This window comes from Narcine bancroftii, chromosome 12 (assembly GCF_036971445.1).
Source record: "Narcine bancroftii isolate sNarBan1 chromosome 12, sNarBan1.hap1, whole genome shotgun sequence".
NCBI classification, from domain to species: domain Eukaryota; kingdom Metazoa; phylum Chordata; class Chondrichthyes; order Torpediniformes; family Narcinidae; genus Narcine; species Narcine bancroftii.
Window position 1 is genome coordinate 91,081,807 of NC_091480.1, and position 20,548 is coordinate 91,102,354.

The 20,548-nt window shown below is 40.6% G+C and overlaps 2 long non-coding RNA genes across 2 annotated transcripts in view; one reads left to right on the forward strand and one right to left on the reverse strand.

Moving 5' to 3' along the window:
* LOC138747441 (uncharacterized) overlaps positions 1–20,548 on the reverse strand; it is a 109,070-nt gene that overhangs the window by 19,851 nt on the left and 68,671 nt on the right. The gene's annotated exons all lie outside the window — the stretch shown is intronic.
* On the forward strand, positions 1,678–20,168 carry LOC138747285 (uncharacterized). Its single transcript, XR_011347409.1, has 3 exons — positions 1,678–1,771; positions 16,955–17,037; positions 19,426–20,168. It is a non-coding gene; the product is annotated as an uncharacterized lncRNA (long non-coding RNA).

Below are 20,548 nucleotides of genomic sequence, written 5' to 3' on the forward strand. Positions count from 1 at the left end.
AAGTTCTTTGTGAATTGTTTCCCCTTTCACTTTCCATTTCAACATTTGAAACAAAGGAGCAAAAGTAACCTGCTGGAAGAACTCAATGGATTGAGCAACATCTGTGGAGAAAGAAAGAAATTGTCCACTTTAAGAATTGAGAGGTTTCAACCTGAAATGTCGACAACTTCTCCACACCCCAAAAACACAGATCTTGCTGCTCCATGGAGAGTCTAAAAAGGGAAGTGCAGGAATTTTTTAGTCAATTCCTGCACTTTGAGATAGCCTGCAGGACCCTTACTACTTTTCTGGGGAAGCCTGCAGTCTAAATCTCACCGCAAAACTCACCTCATGAATTCAACGACCAGCCGATGACTCAGGCCACGTTGCTGCACGGAATTAATGTGCCCAACAACTTAAGGGGTGCAGAGTAAACGACCACAAGGTGAATAATTATGTTAATTTTATTAACATTTTCACAGATTTTTCCAACATGGTTGTCTAAAAAAACACTCACTGAGTTCCCCCAGCAGATTGGTTTGTTGCTCTAAGATTTCAGCAGTTTTATGTCTCTTCATGATAGGAAGGTTGTCCATTTTGTGCCTGATTTGGAATAGTTAAAGAAGAACACTCAGCAGGTCAGGTACCAGATGCAGCAGGAAAAGCAAGAATTAATGTTGACTAATAAAGGGACTGAGGAAAGATCAAGTCCGTTTCTCTCTTCTCAGGTGCTGTCTGATCCATTGATTATTTTGATAACATTCGCTGATATTTTTTTTAAATTATGGACTTTTAGCACCTACAGATTTTCTGGTCGTTCTCTTTTTTTTCTCTGTTCCAACACCTCTCGCTATGAAATATTTTGCACTGCCCTTGATCAAATCAATAGAAACTGATTATTTGCAAAACAACCTTTCTTTTTCCATCTTGGTTTCTTCCTGGATGGCAGATAATAATAAACAATAAGCAGGCCTAAATGATCTGTAAATTTGCTATGAGTTAGTTATTCCTATCTATGCAGATCTCAGGAATGCCCCGACTCTTTAGAGTCATCAGTTGTTTAGAGCAGCTATCCTCAACCAATTTTTTGGCTAAGGTCCCCTTGGGATTCTGCTCAACGTTTATGAGCTCCCTTCCCTGTGAAGCAGCCAAGTTTGGTTTCTTCTGTACTTCTCTCCTACCGACTACATAAAAACATTAAAAATATTCATCATTTCAGTCCGTGCCCCCCCCCCCCTTAAATATGTTGTGGGGGGAGGGGTGCTGTTGGCCCCCATTGAGAATGGCTGGTCTAGAGACCTTCCAACACTTTTCATTCATTTCTACACCCTGTGCCTGGGAAGTGAGTTTTTAAAAATCCATCCGAAGGCCTTGCTGGTATTATTTATGTAACGGTGGATGATTGATTGTGCTATGTTAATAGCATCTTGACTACAAGCCAAGAAAGGAATCAGGTATATAAAAATGCATTAACACAGTCACCTTCATGGTCACCAATGCTGTAATTCTTGTCCTGTCCTAAATGTGGAGTCATGGTTGAAACAGATAGCAGATTTCAGTGATGCTTCTGAGCAATATTTAGGCATACTTTTAAGATGATGTGACTCACTGAGTTCAGATAAGTTAAGAGCTCCTGGAGGGTTGAAACCTCCCACTAACTGTACTTCTCCACCTTCTCCCAACAGATTGCCTTTCTCTGCCTGACTCTTCCCCTGAACATGCTCAATTCCAGGAGGAGTCAAACCACAAAAATGCTGGAAGAACTCAGCCAATCTCGTAGCACCAATAGGAGGTAAAGCTATATTACCGACATTTCGGGCCTGAGCCCTTTTTCAAGGAATGAGTGAAATAAGACATTCCTGAATTAGCTGGGGAGAGAAAAGGGGAGGAGACCAGACCAACAGACAAAAAGTGTTAATTAGATATGATAAGAGGAATGATGAGAATAGATTTTAGCTCTGTGAAATGAAACAAAGGGAAAAGGTAAGAGAGAGAGAGAGAGACAGACAAACAGACAGCTAGAGGAAGATGTCGGGGAGGGGGGTTATCTAACAGAAACTGGAGAAGTTGATGTAAATGCTATCGGGTTTGAGCGTACCCAGATGGAAGATGAGGTGTTGTCCTTCCAATTTGTGGGTGGTCTCAGTCTGGCAGTGCATGAGAGACGTGTCGGCATGGGAATTTGGTGGGGAATTGAAATGGCTGGTGCTCCTCAACTGCACTCCCTGCCCATTGCTCCCCAATTCCAGGATTAGGTCCATCCCATGCACCCATGATAGAAAGCACCTGTTTTGTGGTTAGAAACCATAAAGTTAAAAAAAAACCCGAGAACCTGCCACACCATTTCTTCAGCTCAGTTTGGAGAATGGAATGAACCGTGGAAAGTATAAAGATAGAGGATTTACTTCATAGGCCAAAGAACTTAGCCCAGAACCAACTTGGAATTTCTGGATGATCCCTGTAATTAGTAGTGTGGGAGATGGGAAGTGGGGGTGGCCATCCAAAGGTCCTTCATGCTGCATACCCATGTATGGTTAAAAATCTATCACCCACTTGTGCACAGCTCCAAAATGGCCACACTGGAATCCAATCAGTGCTGCATGCTGACAAATCCTGATTACGTCTGACTAATCCTGCAGTCACATATTTATCATTTTTTCCCATAAAAAGTGATTTCTTTCTCAAAAGCTACAAAAAAAGCCTATCTAGCGGAAACCCCACCAAATTTGCGTCTCCTCCCATTCATATGGGTCTTTTCAATTTATCTCCATGTTGCCCACCATTCTAATCAGAGACGATGTTACTGCATACAATATCAAACCTTGAACAATTATAATTATTTCAGAATAATTAAGAACGCTGTTTCATTGGGTTGTACTTGTCAGATGACAATAAACTTGACTTGAATTAGGGGCAGAAACATTGGAGGCATTTAAGAAACTCTTAAACAGACAAATGGATGAAGAAAAAGAAGGTTATGGGGTGGGAAGGGTGTTGTAATGTTCTATGTTCTACATAATATTAACTGCACTCATGCTGGGGAAATCATTTTGGATCCTCAAAGTGCTACCACCCCAAATAAGTAAATGGCATACATTATCCCTACACAGGTCAAGGATTCCAAAATGCAGAAACAATTTTTTTTTCTGGAAATGGCAAGACTTTCCACGCTCTGCATTGATTGACAGAGAATAGCAAAAAGACTGTGGTCTGATTAGTAATACAGATCTGTTATTTAAACAGATCCAGTCATTGGGGAAGGAAGGAATAAAACATGAAAGACATCGGATTAGTTGCCATGAGAGACAAACCTGTTTTGATCACTGTCCTTTTGGATACCTAGCCATGGAAAACATCTATAAAAGGTTGTTTATGGTACTTTATTTACTGATTACATTTCAAGAGATTTGAGGTGGCTGTGACCTGGGTTGTATTGCATGGTCCGATCTGAAAATATCACAAAATGGCTATGAAGAGTTTCTTTTTTTTTCCAGAAGCAACACGAGGGAGCAGTTTAGTTAACTGATAACTTCATCTGAAATCAGCAGGTGGATTGATAGAAGCAGAGCAGAGTCTTCTGTTCCCATTTCAATTGATAACAAGTCTAATTAATTTTTAAAAGAAAGCATGTTAAACAAGAATCTCTCAGGAGAAATCTGTGCATGTTCACCGAGCTATATGGCAAGCAGAAGCCCCAGTGTGTGTGCAAGGTAATAATGCATTATAACTTGGCATCATCTCTGCAGACTGAGCTTTATTTCTATATGACATTAGGCTTCTAATTATTTTAGCCATTCATCAAATGTCAATAATTACCTGTTTTATTCGGACGGCATTGAGCAATCTATTGGGTATTTCATCTGCTGTGTGGTGAATGAAAGAAAACCTTCTCAATATTGCTCAGTGGATGGGGAAAATGGTGCAGTCTGTCTTTAGAATTGGTTTTATGTGGAAATAAATTCAATCAAATACAACAATCCCAAATTCCAACTGGCTTTAACTTCTTTCCAGCTTAGCAAATGTCAATGGCCTCATTTTTTTGAGATATCTTCGTTGATTAAGAGCCAGAAATGCTGAATTAACTTGCTTGGCGTTGCTAATGTTCAGTTCAAAAATTGAACTTCATATTGTGAGGTCAGCTTTCAAACTTAAAAGTCTTCCTTTGAGTCATTTCCCTGCGAATATCAAAGCCACCTCTGGGAGAAGTTATGGCATTCAATAGCAAGAATTTGTTCTCTTTAGCATATGTGCCTCAACCTCGACAATGATGATACCAAAGTGCAACTGACACGTTAAGCACAACATCTGGTGAAGAACTGTGAAGCTCATTCAAATCCTGGCGAGCAGAAAGTATCCAGAGAGGTTTGTAAGTGTAGTGAACTGCTCATCAGAATCACAGTGGAATTGGCAAAAATGACACAAGGCTTGTGTGAAGGCAAGAGGAACACTTACACTACATCACAGTCTCACAAACATTCACCCAAAGTAATTTTTTCGGATCTTATCTCTTCAGCCTTTAACGGTGGCCTGGTTACCACAGTAGTCAGCACAACACAGTTACAGGGCCAGTGATCGAGACCAGGAATTTGTCCATTCTCCCCATGTCTGCATGGGTTTTTCCCGGAGGCTCCGATTTCCTCCTATGCTTCAAAATATATCAGGGGTGCAGGTCAATTGGGTGGCACGGGCTTGTTGGCTGAAGGGGCCTTTTACCATCCTGTATGTTTAAATGACACTGAATCAGTCTTCTCAAATCATTCTGGTAGAAAGGAACAGAATAGTTACTGACCAAACAAAAAATCTTTTAGACTTGGAAATTACAAGGGCTTCCAAATGTAAATCAGATCAAATCCTAACTTAAGTCAGATCTGCTTAATGCCCATTTATAGAAATACCAGAACCTTAGATTTGACCATCGTGGGGTGAAAAGCTGCCTCACACCCTCAATTTTCAACCACCAGTTTTCCATTCTATAGGGAACGAATGTTATTTTTTTTTGTGCCCTGAAAATTGTTCCCTCTGGTCTCATGTTGTACATGTGCAAAGATGCAGACACACATATACTCTTCATCCCTCTTCACCACGACTTTTAAGAAATTTATTGGATATACAGTTGCTGGTGACAGGTGCCATATACCTTATCATTCAGAATTCAATTGTCTAAACTTTGTGACCAACCTCCGCTCTCAACTGAATGTGAGGCTTTTACGCATATAGTCCACAATTAAAGATTATGCTTGGAATATTTCATGTGTAAACTCTTTAATGAAGTGAAATATACTAATAGCTTGAGCACATATCAGTTGCAGAGAGGCAAAACAAGAGCAGAGAAAGGACTAAAGTTGAAACTTAATCTGCAAAGTAAAAAAATTAACCTGTGCAGATTGAAAATGGGTTCATGGAAATTGCTGACAAAAATTCCTTGCTTTTGTGATTCATTTATTTATAAAGGGCCCTCAAATATTGCCACAAAACAGCAATACTATGAATCAAAGCAGACTCTAAAGCTTCTTAGTTCCTTCTTAGGCTGGAAGTCCATAACTAGTGGTATTTCACTTCTTTCTTTGGCTTGGCTTCGCGGACGAAGATTTACGGAGGGGTAATGTCCACGTCAGCTGCAGGCTCGTTTGTGGCTGGGACAATTGTGCTTGGTCGTCTCCATCAATGATCTGAATGATAATGTGGTAAATGGATCAGCAAGTTTGCAGATGACACTAGGATTGGAAATGTTGTGGACAGCAAAGAAAGTTTTCAAAGCTTGCAGAGAGATCTGAACCAGCTGGAAAAACGGACTGAAAAATAGCAGATGGAATTTGAGGTGTTGCATTTTGGATGGACAAACCAAGAAAAGACCTACACAGTGAATGGCCAGGCACTGACCAGTGTGGTACAACATAGGGATCTGAGAATACAGATACATAATTTCCAGAAAGTGGCATCACAGGAAATAGGATTGTGGTGCGCTGTTAGCCAGAATCAGACACACACACAAGGTAAAGACTGTACAACAGGCTTTAATCCACAGACTTCCACAGAGCAGCTACAGCAACTCTGAGTGAGGCCTCGGGAGGCCAAAGCAGGCTTGTATCCTGGAGGGTGATTGACACCCGACTAGGTGGGGCTTGATCCATTCAGGCCAACTGATTGACAGCCGCCCAGGTATTGTCCTGTCCCCTTACACTCCTGCAGGTACAGAGGTTGCCCCCTGCAGTAGGCCGGTGGTGTACCACCACAAGGGTTGTAAAGAGAACTTTTGGCATATTCACAAATCAAAGTATTGAGTGCAGGAGTTGGGATGTTATGTTAAAGTTGTATAAGGCCAAATTTGGAGTATTGTGTGCAGTTTTGATCACCTAACTACAGGAAAGATATCAATAAGATGGAGAGAGTGCAGAGACAATTTACTAGGATGCTGCCCAGACTTCAGGAACTGAGTTACAGGGAAAGGTTAAAAAAGGTGGAATGTTATTCCCTGGAGCAAAGATTTGATAGAGGTGTTTAAAATTATAAGGGGGATAGACAGAATAAACGTTGATAGGCTTTTTTCACTGAGAGTAGGTGAGAGTGAAAGGGGAAAAGTTTAGGGGGAACTTCTTCACACAGAGAGCAGTGGGCGTGTGGAATGAGCTTCCAGCTGAAGTGAAGAATGCGGGCTCAATTTTTACATTTAAGAGGAATTTGGACATGAATGGGAGAGGGACTGGGTACAGGTCAGTGGGTCTAGGCAAGAAAAAAGTTTCAGCACAGACTAGAAAGGCTGAAGAGGCCTATTTCTGTTCTGTAGTGTTGTATGGTTCTAATGAACTGTTCTTGCAACTGAGATCAAGCCATGTTGAATCGCATTTGGAGAATGCATTTGTCAGTGTATTGATACCATGAGAAAAAGTTTAAAATAAAACATAATTAGGAGACAGTGCTCTACTGAAATGAGCTCATAAATATATATTAGGAGTGTAGACTGGTTCACTGATGGTTGAGAAAATATCAAAATTTTAATTAAACCAGATCTTCTTCGATAGTCAAAGATGATGATAATTAAAACATTGCAGTCAAGGAAACAGTTAGATTCTCTCAGTTGAGTTGAATGAAGTTTTATCAAATAACCTTTATGGCATAAAATCCATGGTTGTTTCTATCTCATGTTTTTTATTTATAAATGTTAGGGTCAATGTGACTTTTCATCAGTTTGAGAATCTTTCCATCCATGTTGGAACCAACAAGCCTGGATTTTGAAGGTTCATTACCTGTAATTTTCCAACAATCTGATATGATCATCAAAATCAAAGAATCAGTGTTTCCATTAATTGTTGAACAATCTGATTCATAGTTGGATCTGATAACTAAGCATTCCCAGTTGTCCATTTGCCTCATTGGAAATGCATGGCCCATATTGAAAAGGGTTTGTTGGATTTCTCAGTATCAAATAGTGAGAGTGACTCTTGTGGCTGAGAACAATACATTTCTAGCTGGAAATATGGCACAAGTCAGGCACCATCTGTGTGCCATTCTGTCCACCCCATTATAGAGAGGCTGCGAAGGGTTTGGAAAGAGCACAGAATAAATTTACCAGGATGCTACCTTTGGAGGTTTTGTACAAACTAATGATGTTTTCTCTGGAGCGTTAGAGGCTGAAGGGAGACGATAGAAGTTCATAAAATTATGTGAAAAACAGATAGGCTAGTCAGTCAGAATCTTATTCCCAGAATACATTTTTTAAAAAACAGAACATACATTTAAGGCGAGAGAGAGCAGGGGTTCTCAACCTTTTTCTTTCCACTCACATACCACTTTAAGTAATCCCCATGCCATTGGTGCTCTGTGATTAGAAAGAGATTGCTTAAGCTGGTATGTGGATGGAAAGAAAAAGGTTGAAAATCACTCTTTTAATCATCCCTCATTGACTCGCTATGTGCCCGGTTTCATAACTCCAAAGGACATGGGCGAATGCCAATTTTTATTGAGCAAAATATTTCGGTAACAATTGGGTCTAGAGCAGTGATTCTCCACCTTCCCTTCCCACTCACATCCCACCTTAAGCCATCCCTTACTAATCACAGAACATTGATGGCATAGGGATTACTTAAAGTGGGATGTGAGTGTGTGATAGTACAGATCTATCACCAATGTACATAGTGTATATAGTTACTGTATCTAGACTGTGCTTACAGCGATTGGCTGAGAGCTAAGCCACACCTATTGTTTGGGCCTTAAAGGGTTGTGTCCCTAGCCAGGTCGGATCATTCCGGACTGGTCGGCCACCTGTGAAGAGCTCCGGTCTTTTGCTAATAAAAGCCTTGATTTGGATCAACAAGTCTTTGGTTCTTTCGACGAGCTCTACAGAGTGGAAAGAAAAAAATTGAGAACCCCTGGTTTAAAGGAAACATGCAAGGCAAGCTTTTTTTTAAATAGAAGTCTATCAGGGGTAGTGGTGAAAGCTGTTAGATATGTGAATATGCAGGGAATGCAGGAGTGTGGACCGTATGCAAGTAAAAGAGATTTAGCTTGATTTGGCATCATGTGGGCCGAAGGACCTAATGCTGTGTTATAGTTCAAATTAGTTTATTCACAGGGTTGTCTATGATGTCATGTATGTACTCTATTAAGAAGCCCAAAAATCCAATTGTACAATTACAACCTGATGAAACAGCATTCTATGGTCCTCAGTGACATATCACATACACAGACAACAGTCCATATGCAGATCATATATAAAAATAAATAAATATTAGCTAATAAATAGTAGACCCTTGGAGAGTTTGTATGGACAGTTCATTTCAGTCATTCAGCATTCTCATTGGGCTGAGGGAAGAAGTTGTTTCTCAGCCTGGTGGTACTGGCTCTGATAATCCTGCATCTCTTTCCCGATGGGAGTAGCTGAAAGATGCTGTGTGCAGGATGGTAGAGTCCTCAACGATTTTGCGTTCCCTCTTCAGACAATGACCCTGTTAGATCACATTGATTCGGGGCGGGGGGGGGAGGAAGGAAGGAAGGGAGAGAGAGAGACCCCAGTGATCTCTTTGCTACTTGTATGGCCCTGTGGATTGATCTCCGATCCAATGGTCTACAGCAACTGTACCACACTCTGATGCAGCTGGCCAGGATGCTCTCAATGGAGCTCCTGTAGAATGTTGACAGGAAGGTAGCTGGTAGCTTTGCCCACCCAGTCTTCTCAGGAAATCCAGACACAGTTGCACCTTCCTGACCAGAAGAGGGCATGGCTTGGGTGGTGGGGCCTTGAGGATAGATGCTGCTTTCTTGAGACGTTACCTCTTGTAATGTCCTCGATGGAGGGAAGACTGACACCCATGATGGTGCTTGGAAGTTCACAACTCCCTGTAGTCTCTTCCTGCCCTGTGTATTGGCACCTCCATACCAAACAGAGATGCAACCAGTCTCTGGTGACATACCAAATCTCTTGATGAAGTATAGCCACTGGTGAGCCTTCTTTGTGATTGCATTGACATTGAGGGCCCAGGATAGATCTTCAGAGATGTTGGGACCTTTGAATCTGAAGTTCTGAACTCTTTTTACTGCTGACCTCTGTTAGGTCTGCTTTGTTCATGAATGAGTGAGACAAACACCAGGCTGAGTCGAAATCAGGGTTCTTTGTTCTTTATTACCGGATTGTAACACTTGCGACTAACCATGTTAGTCGGAGAATGCATTCTGCCGTTATCAGCAAAATGGTGATTTTTTATACCCTTGGATACATGCTTAGAACATCATCATATCATTACTTGTCCAATGACTAAAACTGTTGCTATCCTTTCCCTGCTAGCTTCCTGCCTCTCAATCCATCAATGTCTCTCTTATGTTGTAAGTACAAGGATGCATTTACATCTTGTTACAGCCCTGTACATTCCCATCTCATGATGTTTTACCTAACAGGAGTACAAGGACACCTCCCCTTCTTGTTACTGCCCTGTACAGGGTAACTCCCTACACATTCCCATCTCATGATGTTTTACCTTACACCTCTCAATGAGGACTGATTTGTGTTCTCCTAATTTCCCCATTCCTGGAGTCCACAATCATCTCTTTGGTTTTGTTAACAAGGTTGTTGTTGTGAACTAAAAATATACAAACAAATAAATGAACTTTGTTTTTATTTAACGCTACAAATTTTAAAATGACACTTGAAAACCAAAACAATATTTTGGCAGAAAGGATTGGAAATCAAGGCACTTGCATCACTTGAATCTATACCTGCTTAATGCAGCACAGCAAGGAGAGGGATCTGACAACTCATTGACCATCCCTGACAAATGTATCCATTGATCAAGCAATTTCCTGCGCCAGGGACCAGGGTGAGGGGCTACCGCAGTTCTGATTTAATTGGTGAACTACTGCTTTGGCCTCATTTATTTGCTCACGACTCTTTTGAAACACTTTCGAATATCAACGCAAAATACAGGACTATTTCATGAATATTCATCGCAGTATTTCTATTCTTGATTGAGGACTGTTAACTTTGAATGGCATTACAATGTCATTTGGAATAGTACAGGGTAATTCAATGCACATCCTTATTTTAATATATTAAATATTTAATGTAGAGATGTACTTTTTGTGCAATCACAAAGGCAATGACAATGGTGTGCAAGGATTGTGAATATACACAATATTGCTTTTGTACAAATCGTAGATGATCTGCAGGATTTAGAATATGTTTCAGAAAATAATGCTTTAAAATAATTGATGATCAATTGAAAAGAAACACAGGTGGAGGAGCTGGTATTCAGTACAGTGTGTAAGCATTGAAAAGTTTATGTAATAATTCAAGTAAAAATGTAAGCATTTCAAGTCAAGTTTATTGACATTTGATTGCATATGTCTTTGGCTTGGCTTCGCGGACGAAAATTTATGGAGGGGTAAAATGTCCACGTCAGCTGCAGGCTCGTTTGTGGCGGACAAGTCCGATGCGGGACAGGCAGACACGATTGCAGCGGTTACAAGGGAAAATTGGTTGGTTGGGGTTGGGTGTTGGGTTTTTCCTCCTTTGCCTTTTGTCAGTGAGGTGGGCTCTGCGGTCTTCTTCAAAGGAGGTTGCTGCCCGCCGAACTGTGAGGCGCCAAGATGCACGATGCAAGATGTACAACCTAACAAAACAGCGTTCTCTGGTCGCCGGTGCAAAACACACAGACATACAACCAGTCCTAACATACAAAAAAAAACAAACAATGCATATGGAGGACAAGTATTCCTCCACAAGTCATTTTGTTTCATAAATACGAGTGTCTCAGATGGTTAGACTGAGCAGTTTCTTTGGTTGTTCAGCATTCCCACTGCCCGTCCCAAACAGATATGTTGCATCACCATCAAAATTCGTCCTATAAAAAAAAGCCAACCCTGACCATATACATATTACCTAGACTCTTCAGATTTTTACACTTTGTACAGAATACCACCCCCTCCACTAGTGTTTCATTTCAATTTTAAAGCATTGTTTGCTGAAACACATTTAAATTGATCATCCCAAGTCATGCAGACGTAATTCAAGCAATAGTCTATTTAAATGAAATATAAACAAAGACGTCCAGAACTGCTGTGAAGTAGAGCTCCAGTGGCGCAATCGGTTAGCGCGCGGTACTTATACAGAACTGCTGTGAAGGACAATTTGGACTCTTCAGAGATTTAATGTTAGTTAATCGAATTAAAAGTAGCAGACAATGTCAAGTGAAATACAAGTCCACTCATCAACAATTCATTTGTTTGAGTGCATTCAAAAATGAAAGAGGCTAGATTTATTGGACTTTGAGACTTTGGGCCTTTTTGCAGGAGCTAAAAGCCATTTATCATGAAAACAGTTTTGCATGATGGCATCTGCCAATGTTTTGTACCGAGGAGTACATGGACCACACTGTTACCCCTTGCTTAATCATCTCATTTAATTAGATCATGGATGATTAGTATTTAAAAGTGCATTTTATCCATAACACTAAGGAAAATTCAGACTTGAAGATTGGGGCAGTATGGTTGGTGTAGGGGTTCGCACAGTGCCTTTAAAGCACCAGAGATTGGGACTGGGGTTTGAATCCTATGCTCTCTGTAAGGAGTTTGTACATTCTCTTTGTGTCTGTGTGGGTTTTTCCCGGGCGCTCCGATTTGCTCCTACTGTTCAAAATGTACTGGGGGTGTAGTTAATTGGCCGTAAATTGGGCGGCACTGGCTTATGGGCCAAAATGGCCTGTTACCGTGGTCCATCCAAACAAAAAAAAATAGACTATTACTTCAAATACCCAGCAATAAAATCAAAATGGGTAGGGATAAGAGTGGAAAAAGGAGTCTGATTTTGATTCACATTCTATCAAGGATAATAAGGTACGGTTCTTTCATTATATTGTTCCCACACATGACTGATGCAGGCATTGAATGCAGTGGAGTCCTTGATTCCCATCCCGTAAGATTATTAAGGGGAATATTTTCATCAGCCAAGATAGGATATGTATTTACCAATATGTCCCTCTCAAACATCACAATAATATCATGTCTACTTTGCTGCAATATCCATCCAATATGGATCACTTTTGTCAAATGGAAAATAGAATTTGTGAATGGACTGAAAATTATTAATAACTTAAAATATCACCAGTTCATGTGATTGCAGTAACTTAGAGCTGTTTCTCCAACACTGTGCATTGTAAGCGAAGTCTTGGAATGTTTGGGGAAAAAAGTTATTTCAATTACAACAAAATGCTCAATCATCCAGAACAATGCAACACATTTGGGGTGCACTAGAATTTCCAGGCCATTAAGTTTTAAGACCATGACTTGTCCCTTTTTTCATATAATTTCCATAGCAATTTTCATCAATAGCAGGAGACTTCTCCCAGTGGTCTGCCACAAAATTACTGCTTAAGTCAAAATAGAATCTCAGTTGCGGAAAGCAAATAATAAATATTTCTTGGCCTGACTTATATATCCCCAGACTTTTTTCCACTGATATTTATGGAAAGAAAGACTACTAATTCATTAGACTCTGTGTAGCCAAACCAATTCTCATCCTTTCCTGATCCTTTCTTCCATGATCATTTGGGAAACATAAGTGCACAAGAAGTGTACTTATACACTGCCCTTTTAACGGCTTCACTTACCTGTGTGTACGCCATGAACGCGGGATGGGGGTCATTTTAATCCCAGTAATTGCTCGGCAAGGTAGGTAGTATCAGAGCCAATGTGTTTTGCATCGGCTCTTGGTGTAAAAGGATAACCCTAACCCTTTTGACCTCCGGAATGCTGCGTGGTCATAATGACCCAGTTTTTCTTGGTTCAGTGTGAATGGCCTGACCGACGCAACCTGGCTTTAAACATGGGTCGTTCACGTGCCAATTGAGTGGAATCTCTGTGTAAAAGGGGAAAGAGAATAATGCTTTAAAATAATTGATGATCAATTGAAAAGAAACACAGGTATGGGAAAACCCACACAGACACATAGAGAATGTACAAACTCCTTACAGAGAGTGTAGAATTCAAACCCCAGTTCCAATCTCTGGTGCTTTAAAGGCACTGCGCGAACCCCTACACCAACCATACTGCCCCAATCTTCAAGTCTGAATTATCCTTAGAGTTATGTGGATAAAATGCACTTTTAAATACTAATCATTCATGATCTAATTAAATGAGATGATTAAGCAAGGGGTAACAGTGTGGTCCATGTACTCCTCGGTACAAAACATTCCACTTCAGCTGGAAGAAGTGGTGAATGCAGGCTCAATTTTAACATTTATGAAGAATTTGGACAGGAACATGGATGGGAGAGATATGAAGGGCTATAGGCTAGGTGCAGGTCATTGGGACTAGGCAAAAAAATGGTACAGCACAGAGCAGAGGGGCCAAGGTGGCCTGTTTCTGTGCTATAATTATTCTATGATTCTAAGACCTACTGTACTGAGATAACAACATTGAAAAAAGTTTAAAAAATATTTTATTGACAATGAATTCCTTAGCAACATCATAAGAAGTGTGAAAGATTAATTTTGTGTTTTTAAAAAAATCCTTCTTTGTTGATGCAACTAGCTACAGTGGGTGCTCAGCCCAGATATTTGATTCAAGGGTACATTTGTGGGAATACTATGCACTTTGACCTGACCTGCAACCTCTATTTGACCATAACATTCCAAGTATATAGAAATAACCATTGTCCAAATTGTAATGGAAACAAATGAAAATTTTGGTACCAAATTCTGGGAATAAATGTACACGATCCTTTATCCGGACATCTAAAATCCGGAAAGCTCCAAAATCCATTAAGTGGGGAGAGAGGCGGCCGGGTGGCCGGGGCTTGAGGGAGGCAGCTGGTGCTTGGGGGAGGTGGTCGAGGGGCCGGTGGTCAGAGGAGGCGGCCGTGGGGCCGGCGCTCGGGGGAGGCTGCTGTGGGGCTGGCGCTTGGGGCAGGGGACCGGCAGTTGGGGGAGACAGCCGGGCGACTGGAAGGGGATGGGGGTGGATACGGCAGCACAATTTGGGTGGGCTTTCCGAAATCCGGAAAAATCCAAAATTCGGAACACACTGTCCCCCAAGGGTTCCGGATGAAGGATCGTGTACCTGTACTATAAAGAGTAGTTCAAATAAGGTAACGTAAATAATTTACCAAAATATTCTCAGTGACGTTCCTGAAATAATTCAAGTAGTGCTTTCTCCCCAAAAAATCCTCATAATCATGGGGTCTTGTAATTATCATGAAATCACTAAAGATTAATGTAATTTTTGTATGAAATTATTGAAAATGGTGCAAACTTTTATAGGTAATTAGCAGGGATTTTTTAATAGAAAAGTGTAGGATCCATCTTATTCTAAACATTCAATTTAGCAAAAGTTTTAATCCACATGAATGCAGCAACTTTGAATAGTTCTTCAACATCACATGTGGCCATTATTCTTATTGCACAAGCACACTATAATACTCCAGTGAATTATATTATAAATTAGCAAACTAGAACACAGATAACTGTAACATTGCAACAGTGCAAATAAATTTTGGACCAGTACAGAAAATTCTTTTCTACTTGAGGCTAGACAAATTAAGTGCTGTGGTAATAAATGGGATATAGGAATCCACTTATCCAAGTGCATGGGTCCTGCAACATAAAATCCTGCCCCAAAATGACAGGAATCAAAGGTGGGGGTGAATCCTTGCTTCCTGCCCTAATGTGCAAAGATTTGCAGGAGCTTCTCATTACCTCTGATATAAAGACATATGAAAATTGCTTTAAATATATTAATATTCAAATGGGGGGAGGGGGAAAGGAGTAAATAAGTGAAACCAATGGAAATAAACATTAAAATAAAGTATTATAAATAACATTTTCACTTGTATTTCTTACTCTTCAAGCCGGGTATTAGCATTCCCCTCGTTGGGAATTCTGATCCAGTGTCAGATCTGATATATGCAGTGTCCAAAACCACACAATGCATGAAAATAACAATAAGAAACCTACAGATACCACAAATCTGATACCCTGATCCCATGTGGCATTTAAGTATAGAGCAGAAAGATAGATGGGGCGGCATCTATCTCTTAACCCATCCCAATTTTAAATTGGAACTACTTAAGTACATGAAGTAATTACCTGCAAACAAGTGCAGGCTGACAATTTCCTTCAAAAGCCTTGGCCACAGCCAATTAATTTCAGTCCAGCAGGACACAGTAGGGTTTCTGTTATAATGAAAGGTCTTGGAAACTTTACAACTTGAATAATGGCAAATCTGAAGTGCACTAAAGCCAAGGTTTTGGTTTTAGGAAGTTGCATCAAACGGAGAAAGCAAAATTGGCATTTAAAAATCAACTTTGAAATAATGCTGCCCAAATAATTGTTAACAAATGAAGGGCTCCCCTGAACACTTCATCTGATGGTCAGGTTATTTTTCAAAATGTTTACCCCTTCTATATTTGCAGTAATTGGTTGGAAGGCTATTAGGAACAGCTGTTTTTCTGTACAGGCATGTCAGAGCTACATATTTAGTCCCAAAACACAATTCAGTTTGAGTCTCTATTCCCACGAAAACAAATTCTAAATCTATTATTCAGAGCTAAATGATTTCTGAAGTACTTAAATGACAGATCCTTTGAAACCTGAACAGGACTTGATAAACTATCTGTTGTTTGAAAGTTCACTGAATGCTTTTCTTATAGGGACTGGTTCTACTTCAACAGTCTACAAAGCACATGGTACTGTGCACTATAGAATTAGCCTTACACAATTATCACTGCAAAAGGCCTTTCCTTTGTTCATCAGAAGTAAAGTATTAAGTTGAAGTAGATCTGTCTGAATGATTGCTACCTCTTGCATTGGGCCCTCTTATCTAATGATGAAGAAGGCCTTCACTTGCTGTAAGGGTTTATAGCACAAGAGGCTCATGGTGTCCATGCAACAAAATTTAAAAAAAAACATAAAATTCTGGAAACATCTCACATCTGGTAAAGAGAGTAAACAATTGTTTTCAGTAATAGAGAAGGCAAGGAAGGGATAGATAAAATAAATGGAGTATCTCTGAAAGGGTGAGGCCAATAAGTTAATATAATAATTAAATAACTAATTGATACGTGACTTCAATTATTTTCTGCTTTTATTTCAGATTTGTGGGATCTGATGGTTTTTTTTTAAGTTATTTTTATGCTATTGGACATTACAGATATCAGAAGTCATGTTTGCATCAGTGACTCAAATGGGCAGAGGACCAAAAAGGAAAATTGGAGATTTTACAATTCATTCTCTGCATTTTCAACAAAGAATTTTGTCAATTACATTCCACTGCATTGTGGGTACAAAAAATATTGCTAGTCATGGAGAGAGATAGCACAGAAACAGGCCCACTGGCTCCCTGTGTCTGTGCTCACCATCATCCATCAATTAACACTATCCCTACAACAATATTTCTCCCCCAAATCTCACGAACTACCCTTGGAGTCCATCACCCACCTATGCACATGTCAATTTATAGTGTCTAATTAAGTTTCCAACTTGACATCTTTCAGGTATGAGAAGAAAATGGAGCACCCCAAGGAAACCTATGAGGTTAAAGGAAGAACATGCAAACTCCACCCAGACAGCACTCAAGGTCAGCATTGAACCCAGGTCTCTTGTGCTGCCATGCAGCCACTCTACCAGCTGTGCCACTGTGTTGGCCTATGTGATATTTTCTAGGTTCTAATCCACAACAAATTCATATGAAATTATAAAAGTAATTCCTGTATAAGTTCAAGTCAATTATTATCATATAATTGTGAAGTACTACTGGAGGATACAGTGTTCTTCAATTCTTGGTGTAAAAACATGCAAACACATATGTACAAACATTTCTCACTTTTCAGGAAGGCACAACAGCGACTGCACATTCTAAGAAGAATGAAGTGGGCAAGGCTACTGGCCACCATTATGTCAAGCTTCTACAAGTGCTCCACTGAGAGCGTCCTGGCCAGATGATTCATAGTGCGGTACAGTTGCTGCAGAGAAATGGACCAGAGGTCAATCCACAGGACCATAACAGTGCCAGAGAGAATCAATGGAGACTCCCTCCCCCCCCCCCCCCACCCCCACCCAACCACTGATCTAATCTACCAAATCGTTGACTGAAGAAGGCATGCAAAATCATCGAGGAACCCTTCCACCCTGCACCTTTCAGCTGCTCCCATCAGAAAAGAGATACAGGAGGATCAGAGCCAGCACCACCAGGCTGAGGAGCAGGTTCTTCCCATGGGCAGTGAGAATGCAGAATGACCATTCAAGACTCTCATATTCACAAAACAAAACCTATTTATTTATTTGTATTTAAGATTACTTAACCTATATATGTCTTGTTTGTCTGTGCGTGTGCTATGTATGATTGTGTGTCTGCGTGTTTTGCATTGAAGATCGGAGAACGCTTTTTGTTGGGTTTGTATTTGTGTGATCGGGTGACAACAACTGGACTTGAATATGATATATGCACAGCACACATATTTACAAGTGATTTATATGCAGTACATTTATGAAAAGAAAGAAATATTGTTAGATAAATAATAGTGTCTGAGAGGGATTATATGAGCAGTTCATCAGTCATTCAGCATTCTCACTGCCTTTGGGACGAAGCTGTTCCTCAGGCTGGTGATTCTGGCTCCGATACTTATGTATCTCTTTCCTGAAAGGAGTAGCTGGAAGGTGCTGTGTGTGGAATAGTAGGGGTCCTCCATGATTTTATGCGCCCTCTTCAGACGATGATCCCAGTAGATCATATTGATAGGGGGTTGGGTTGTGACCCTACCCTCAGTAGGGTCACAATGATCAAATTGAACCATCCTATCTCTGGTTTAGAAGGAGACATGGTGAATTTGGTCCTTCAGGTCCATGCCAGCTCCCAAAGGATCAATTCTAGGAATCCTTATTTGCTGTGTTTTATTTTGATTTAGCCTTGAAAATTATATTCTCTTACATGTTCACCAATTCCCCTTACTCTTTTGCAACTTATCTCTGGTGGGAGCAATTTACCACATCCAGGAAACCTGTAATCATGTGATGTCTCCCGGGAAGAAACTGGAGCATCTGGTATAATCCTCCACAGTCACAGGGACAGCATGTAAACTCCATGCAAATTGCATTGTGGGTCAGGAATCAGCGCAGTTCCCTGAGTTAGTAGCTATTGCCTGAGGTCTGAGTTAAGCTTACTATAATTCATTGTCAAATAGAACTTCATTTATTTAAATTCCATTTCCAGATTGATCTCTTTACATCTCCATCCCCCATACAGCCTTTCATTTCTTTCTTGACCAGAGACCTAACCTGTCACCCTCTACCACAGTTCTCTGCCTACCAGAACTTGTTCTCACCCTTTGACTCATCCCATCCTTCATTCACAGAGCCATCCCCCCTCCCTTATCCACCTATTGTCTCCTGCCTGTTGGACTGTGCTCCTCCCCCACCGCCACCATTTTCTTCAGGCACCCGCCTGCATTTTGATCAAACCTTGATGAAAGGCTTTAGCTTTCAACGTTGGTTATGCATCTATCTGTGCTCTGTGAAGTACACTGTTTGACTTAATGAGTTTCTCCAGCATTGAGTTTTTACTTCAATCACAGTGTCTCCAGACTTTCGTGTTTTACTTGATTTGTGATGCTCTGTGGAAGCCCTTTCTTTGAATCAGTAGTTTGAAGGCTCACAATAGGGTTGGGAATGGTATATTAATGCACAGCTAAGGAAGGCTGTATCAGAAAAATGTTAACCATCACAGTAAACATAGGAGATCCTAGTGCATCAATTAAAGAGCAGTGAGGACTCTGGGGACCATTTTATTATCAAATAATACTGTAGAGATCAAATTAACTGGTTAGAAGGAAAATACTGTTTGTTCACCATTTGTAAACCCTGCTGTTTGCTGATTTAATGGGCTGCTCTCCTAAAGCAATTCATTGGTTGTAAGCACTTTGTGACATCTGGAGGACACGATAAACACTAATTATTTCTTTCTTTCCAGCAAAGTTACAGACTTCACCATCTGCGGGACATAGCCCCCGATGGTTGAATAATGAATATTGGAGGGAAGAACTGGTAAACCATCAGAACAGCATCTTGGAAAGGCACAACATATTACACAATGCCAGAAAGAAGAAGAAAATTAAAGAAGAAGGAAATTAACTGTATGTAGCTCTTCTTGATTTCAGTTGATCACTGGGTGAACCTATTAGAAGAAGAGGTAAGGACATGTCTCACGCTGCTCTGTGGAAAGAACGCGGATTGGAAAATGATCTCGGAGAACTCTGGCACAAATGGTGAGGCCTGCTGGCTCTTTGCTTCCTGGAACTCCACCTCAACATTTCTCCCAGTTGAGTGCAGCAGGAGTGGATTCTGCATGCTTTTCTGGCATTGATGTTTCACTCCAATCCTCCGCTGCTTTCTGAACATCTTGGAGGAAGATGTTGAACGACCCTTTGTTAATCACCTCAATTGCTTCCCATCAGTCCATTAGGAGTCAACAGTTTCACAGATCTTCAAAGTTATGTTCAACGTTCAGATTTATTGTCATAGTGCAATACGTACAACTTTGACATTTTCCTGCTGGCGAGGCTGAGTTACCACACATTAGTAGAGCAAAAAAATTCACTCAAGATGATATGCATACATATAAACAAGTAAAGAAATATAAATAAACTGAGCAATAGAGAGAGAAAAAAATAAAGTGCACAAGTAAAAGTCCTTAAATGAGTCTCTGATTGAGTTTATTGTTGAGGAGTCTGATGGGGGAGGGGTAGCAGCTGTTCCTGAACCTGGTGGTACCCAGATCTCTTTCCTGATGGCAGCAGTTAGAACAGAGTGTGTGCTGGGTGGTGTAGATCCTTGATGAATTCCGCACCTCTCCAATGGCAGCATTGCCTTGAGATGTTCTCAATGGAGGGGAAGGTTTTGCCTGAGATGTCCTGGGCTGTGTCACTAACTTTTGAAGGGTTACTTGTGTCCCCATACAAATCACAGAAATGCTGGAGGAACTCAGCAGGTCTTGCAGCATCCATAGCAGGTAAAGATGTATTACTGGCGTTTCTTCAACCTGTGTAAACCCTTTCTGGGGTCAGCATTTTCTTCCATGATCTCAACTAGTCATG